We start from the raw sequence: 6,506 nt of genomic DNA, 5'->3' as shown, positions 1-6,506 counted from the left end.
CCCCCTTATGAACAACACATTTTCGTACACGATAAAAGCTCTTTGTGGTTTCTCGGTTTGGCCAATTTAAGCATCCATAAACAACGCAAAACACTGGCATTTGGAGTTTCTGCTAGTGACTCCTATGGAGAGAAAAATCACTTCCTGCCCTCCAGCTGCATTTCGCGCGTCATCAGTGACGTCATGTGCAAACAACCTATTCCCCGACAGTAAACTTAAGCCGCGTTCTATTTATGACATACTGACACAAAGTTCAAATGATTGGCAACGGTCGCTTTGTCGCGTCCAGTGTAGACAGACTTTGGGGCCGTTCACATGTTGCGCCTAAAAACGCGTGGAAAACGTCAGCCGCCCCGCATTCTCCTTATTTCCAAAGCGTTCGGGAGCTTGCGCTTTCGTGGCGTTTGCCATTGCAAAGCAACAGTTACCTGCGCTCTCCACGACGACGCGGAAGTTTCAACAAAGGATAAACGGATTTCCAGCACTGAAAATCGCGTGCAGTAGCTCTGCTACTAAATGTATTTAAAATGGGTATCTCTGTACAGCTGTCGCCTCCGGTGTAGACGCGATGTCTGCGTGTGAGCAAAGAAAACAATCAGTATAAATATAACGATCAGTGTACTAAATATCGCACATCCTGCGATGTGATTATCGCGGATGCGCACATCGCGATATCGACGCTGAAACGATATATCGTTTAGCCCTAACTTGATGTATAGTCCCGGTATCACAAAAACGGGATTGTTGAACTCAGAAGCTGCTTTGTGTCAGCTAAATACTTTGTTTGAAATGTATTCAGTAATATATCAAAATGACATCTTATTTACTGTATTTCTTCTATTTTTCGGGCCTCTGTCTGTGTGGCTTTTATGATCTCTTCCTTTTTTATTTTTGTTTAAATCTGCTGGGGGGACAAGCTATGATGAGTGGGGTCTGCTAAGGTCTTATACAGCAGTATTTCTCCGTTAGGGGGTCGAGAACCAAAAATGGGTCACAGGTCTGTTTTGATTGTGTCACAGACAGCAGAGAAATATAAGAATAATATACATTTTATAAAAGAAAAGAATGTTTATATAAAAATGATGAATTATGTAATTTTGTTATAATAATATCATCATATAATTTATATAATTAAAAATAATAATGTTAAATTTTAAAATTAATAATATTTGTAAGTTGAATTGTACAAAATATAAAAATTTTAAAAACAAATTCTAGTCTAGTCCTTCTCAACTGGTGGTGAAAAACAATGCAAATAATAATACCCAACTAACCATGTAATCACACATAACTAAAAAAGTTATTATATAGGTAGATGCTGTATATTTTTCCATTGATGGCCAATTGTTGGATACTTCCGGGGGGTCTTTCACCAGCCAAACATCTGTCATTGAGATGAATGGGAAAGCTTAACAGATAGCTTTCTCCAGGTATTATAAACCTCCTTGGGCCCACCCATAAAAAAAGAGATGTTTGATTGATTAGACCTGCATTTCAGAGAGATTCCTTTGCAAATCAATGACTGCCTGCATGTAAGCGTTAATGAAATTGCACACCGGCAGAAGTGAGCTGACTTTTTCCATGACGGAGTTAAGAGTCTGCACTTTCTCTAAAAGCCCTGTGGAGATCTTTCCCCTTTTAACGTCTCCATGAAAATGTAATTCGATTCAAAAATTTTACAGCCACTGAAGTGTCTCCAAGTTGATTTATTTATTTATTAGTAAATGAAAGTAATGAAATGCTTAAACACATTTCAATAGCGCTGTTTTGTGCTGCTCTGGCTTTATTGGCTTCCGAGCACCCACAAAGATTTACTCATTTGATTAATGCATTAGGTGCTTTTACAATATTTAGCAAAGCACGGACCCTCTTAATTTATAACACCCCGGCTAAATGAAAATGGAAAAATATCTGCTTTCCTCTCAAGCTTGATATTACGTTTTGAAGCACAATGTTGAAAGCGCTGCGATTCATTATTAATGCTCACAATATAAATAGTTTAGATCTTATTAATATTTCATTTATGGTAGAAAAAAAGATTTGAGTGACTGCTACAGTATTGGAGAAATTGTAAATATATTATAAAGACAGTTCATAGGAAATATCGCCGGTAGGAAAAGCAACTGTAAACACACGTACGCCATATGCGTTTCTTTTGATATCGTTCATGCTTCACTCACTGAGCGTAATATTTAATAAAAGTGTCCAAAGGCTTTGTTAAATACTCTTGGATGATGGTGAGGTGCACGTGCCTAGCGTGAGTATGGTTGGCTCTCTGGGCTGTGTGTCGTAAGCAGATAACTTATGTGTTTTATGGATCTTTTGAGCACTGTAACCGCCATCACAACAGAGATCTTTAATCTCACTGATGTGTGTTCGCCATCGCACTGGGACAGTCCTTGAGTAGAGGTCAGGTGATAATCTGTAAATGCCAGGACGTGGGACCCTGAGAAAGCGAAAAAGGAATATAAGCTTTTAGAGATCATTAAACATTAATACAGTGTGATTTGTGTGTCGAGCCCTTGTGCTGAATTTCAGTCTACATCATTATAGAATTTCATCTCGGGGACCCTCTGAAGTGGCTCCATGTCAAACAGGAGATCAGATTGTAAGCGCCTTTAGAGGAACTGATTAACTTCTGGTTTGCACAATCGCTCACAGGCCGAGGACCGAAGTGTTTTATCTGCATCCGCTTGAAGCCCCTAAATAAATTGGCTAAATTGGTTTTCAGAGCAGCTGAATCCAGATTGGGCAAATATTTAACAGGTTTTTCTTCTGCCAATACCATTACATGTGGAGACGTCCTCGTGTCTTCTTTTTTTCCAGAATGGTCATCAAACTGGAAAATGATTGACAGTAGGTGTCAGTAGTTGAGTTTGCCAGTAGATGGGAGTCTTTCCTAAGTGTTTTAGTACACTGAGTTGGGTCAAGGTTCAGTTTTTTTTTTGAGATGTTGTTTTTAATGGCTCATCTTCTCTAGCGTGGCTTGTCATGCCGAATATATATCTCACTAGTTATATTATTGTTTGATCCTAGTAGAAACTATGATTAATGTAGCAATTTGCTGAATTAATAAAGAACGTGTGTTTATTGGCATTTTACAGCAGCTTTGAAGGCAGCTCATCCGATCAAAATTAAGTCTGAACTTTCAGTTTTATAATAGATGTCATGTATTTGATAAACACTACTATGTCACACAGAGCCAGAGAACACATTCATCATAGTCTTGTCAAACAATGCAAAACATGACCATTAGAGGGAGTACTTTTCACACAGACAGACGTTCATTTACTTATGCTGATAAATGTCCCCTTGTCTTTTTGAAGGAATTTCTGGTTACTGGGAGCTGAAGACTGGATTTGGCAGTGCAGTCACAGACGTAAGAGATGGTCCCTGTTTCAAAAAAATATATTAGAGAAATCTCAACTTTTCTGCAAGCTCATTTTATGCAATGTTGTATGTTTGGGATGAGAATCTGGAACAATACAGATCATTCCTGTTGTCTATTACCTTTTGAGCTACTCTAATTTATGGGTTAATTTCTAATTTATGGGCATTGTCTAAACTCAGATAATACTAAAATAATAATATAAAGCATATATAGTATTATACATTCATTTAATCATTATTATAATAATAAAAAACTTTTTTGTTTGTATTAAATTTTATACATAATATTTTTTATATATAATTACAGTATAATATGTTTTATGTATAATTACCAATTCCTGCATGTTTGGTTTAAAATATTTCTAGTAGAAAATAAAGTCTGAAATACACCTGAAATATTTCCAAATAAATTGCCTGAATAATGGACATGACAAAAATAACAAACATATCTGCTCAAACCAATATACAATTCATAACTGTGATGTTGTGAGATGATAATATGATTTCTGTCTTTACAAAAAATGTATTATATATTTATTATATTTTTAAATAATATTTTACCATAAATATAACAAAGACAAATGTGATGGAAATATTAACATTTACTACATAGCAAAAATGACAAATTTGTATTTTAAAGAAACCATTGAATGGAACTGAATTCCAACATTTAGTTAAGACTTAAAATAATATGCAATTTTGTCTTTTTTTCAGAATCTTGGTCTGAAAGAGCAGAACCTTTAAATACAAATTTAAAAGTAAACCTCCTGTACAGAGAAACAGTAAGGAGTTGCTCAGGTAATGCATCAATTTCATTAAATTGTAATGAAATCTGAACATTTTTGAATGTTTTCTCATACCTCTACATCTCTTTAAAAGGGTGAGGTACACTGGACAGACGGAACTCTCCCAAGTCTTCTGGAAGTGTGGCAGCACGTGGTCACATGACCTGGAAGAGAAAACCCAAGAGACTTCTGGGATCCCTCTCTGGTCAGTGACACATTTTATGAATTTCAAAACACCTTTTTTTGGTTAAAACCTCCCACACATGGTGTATTCACAGAAATGTCAGACACTTAACTAGAAGCCGAAGCTTTTGGCCTCTTTTTTTTTTTTTTTTACGAGATGTTCTTGATGAAGGATTCAGTTAACCGTGAGATAAGTAAATCAGCGCACATATGGCTTGTGTGATTTCACCCGTGCTCTTAAGGCAAACACCCTTTCGCTACACGGAGACCCTGATGCGGAGAAGGTGTAATGTATGGCAGCCTCGCATGACTGACAAACGTGCCTTAAACTGACATGACGACACAGTGTGTTGTTGTGATTTGCCCTTCTGCCTGCAGAATGGGCCGGTTATCAACCTGGAAAGAAGTCTAAAGGCTGATGAACTGATCCGCACAGCGACACAGCTGCGCTCTCTTTCCCTCTTCGTCTGGCCAATCTCTCCATTTATGTCCTGAGATCCACAACTTTCTGCAACTCTGGTGAGTACAGTGCCCTTTTTCTTTAGAATCCTTCTAATCCTTATGATCTTGCTGAACTGGTTCTTGCAGGTTCCTCTTAGGCCCGCCGTCTGTTTTTGAGCAGGAAATGCCATTATGGGAAATGGGATGACCTTTTGCGTTGGCAATCTATTGATGAATCAGCATCCATTCGGCTGGGAGCTTTCGCTGACTGTTGTAGGCCTCGAAGCGCTTGGGTTTATTTCTGTGCTGAATGCAAAGTGCGTATGTATTGATTTCCCCGCCCCCCACCATTGAATGCTATGAGCATGTTTCTGAAGGAGAGAGTAATTTGCAGTAGTATGGGAAAATATGACTGTGATATATTTAGGTGGTGTGACGTGAGACTTTCTTGCTGACTGTGCTTGCAGTTCAAGGCCTGGTTGATTCTGATGGAGCGAATGCTGTAGAAACTAGGCTAACTATCGTAATGAATATTAATGGCGGATGTGTGCGTGTTTGCATCTGTCGCCATGATGTTGCGTCACGGTTATTTCCTGTCTCAGACACCTCAGAGGGAACTCTCAAGGGAGTTCTTGTCCTTTGTCATTGCAAGTAGTTTTGCCACATTGGCAGCTTTTGCTCAAGGGCCATCAGCGAAGGAACTGCGGAATAGTGCATTAAAAATAACTCTCGTGAACCGGCGAGAGCTTGTGTCACACGTTGGCTCATGTTGGTGGTGAAAGGGGATGCCGGCGCTTTGTCACGACGCAATCGTGAGCTCACCCTGACAGGCTTCGCTTAGATGCTGAGAAATGCTTTGGATTGGATGGTAGGCAGGCACTCAAACAGAGCCATTTTAACCAGCACTGACACGTCATGTGAAAAAATCTCTTCATATGTCCTTTCATAATAACACAGCTACTGTACGTACACAGAGATAAGGTGTAGATCACTTTTCACCCCAAAATCAAAGATTTTTTTTTTTTGATTGTGACATTAAATTGAACTATTAATTATTAAATTAAACACAGTTTCTCACCAAAATTTAATTTCCATAATGCATAGGTTCTCAGCCTTTTTGATTTGAAGCCCTCCTACATAGTGTAATCTAGTTCTGTTAATATTATACTATGTAGGTGGGCTTCAAGTATATATTAAATTTAAATAGATTATTAACTAAAAACTGGGAGACTGTCAATGTGGGTATATTAATTGCCTTAATTAATTTTGTGATTTCAGAAATTTCAGTTGAGGAAACAAAAGAAACATTTCACTTTATGTTGTGATGAGCTCGCCAGTTGCACAAACATCAGTTACACAAGCATATTATGCCTGATATTATAATGAACAGCATCAATGGGGAGTCGGCTGTCGGCTCTCTCTCTCTCTCGAAAAATAAGCCCGCTGTTAAGCACTCCGCTTTCGTCGGGCACGCTCCGAGGAGTGTGTCCGTGCCTGTGATCTTGCGATTGCAGTCCCGCTGCTGCTGAGGCACGGCGGCGACTGAGTTCGTGGGAATCGCATATGATCTGGTGGACGGGTTGGAGACGGCTCGTCCTATCTCCACCCGTGTTCCCTAGATCAAGAGCTCGTTCTCGAGGCTGGAAGCCCGCGCTGCGGTTCTTCCCCCTCTCAGCGAGTGCTGCGGCCCTCTTACTCTGAGGAGAT

General features: G+C 38.9%; 1 protein-coding gene across 12 annotated transcripts in view; it reads left to right on the top strand.

Annotated features, from left to right (window-relative positions):
• The window catches only part of pcbp3 (poly(rC) binding protein 3), a 69,536-nt gene that overhangs the window by 17,070 nt on the left and 45,960 nt on the right, over positions 1 to 6,506 (top strand). For 11 of the 12 annotated variants that reach the window (XM_016539237.1, XM_016539236.1, XM_016539241.1 and 8 more), the window contains exons 2-5: positions 3,327 to 3,379; positions 4,105 to 4,188; positions 4,270 to 4,380; positions 4,737 to 4,877. The gene's annotated coding sequence lies outside the window, so the exon portion shown is untranslated. The remainder of the gene's footprint in view (positions 1 to 3,326; positions 3,380 to 4,104; positions 4,189 to 4,269; positions 4,381 to 4,736; positions 4,878 to 6,506) is intronic. The other variant, XM_016539228.1, reaches the window with a different exon arrangement.

Source organism: Sinocyclocheilus rhinocerous, unplaced genomic scaffold (assembly GCF_001515625.1).
Source record: "Sinocyclocheilus rhinocerous isolate Xijiao unplaced genomic scaffold, SAMN03320098_v1.1 scaffold1569, whole genome shotgun sequence".
NCBI lineage: Eukaryota > Metazoa > Chordata > Actinopteri > Cypriniformes > Cyprinidae > Sinocyclocheilus > Sinocyclocheilus rhinocerous.
Note: the sequence above shows the minus strand (reverse complement) of the source record. Positions and strands in the feature narration are given on the sequence as shown.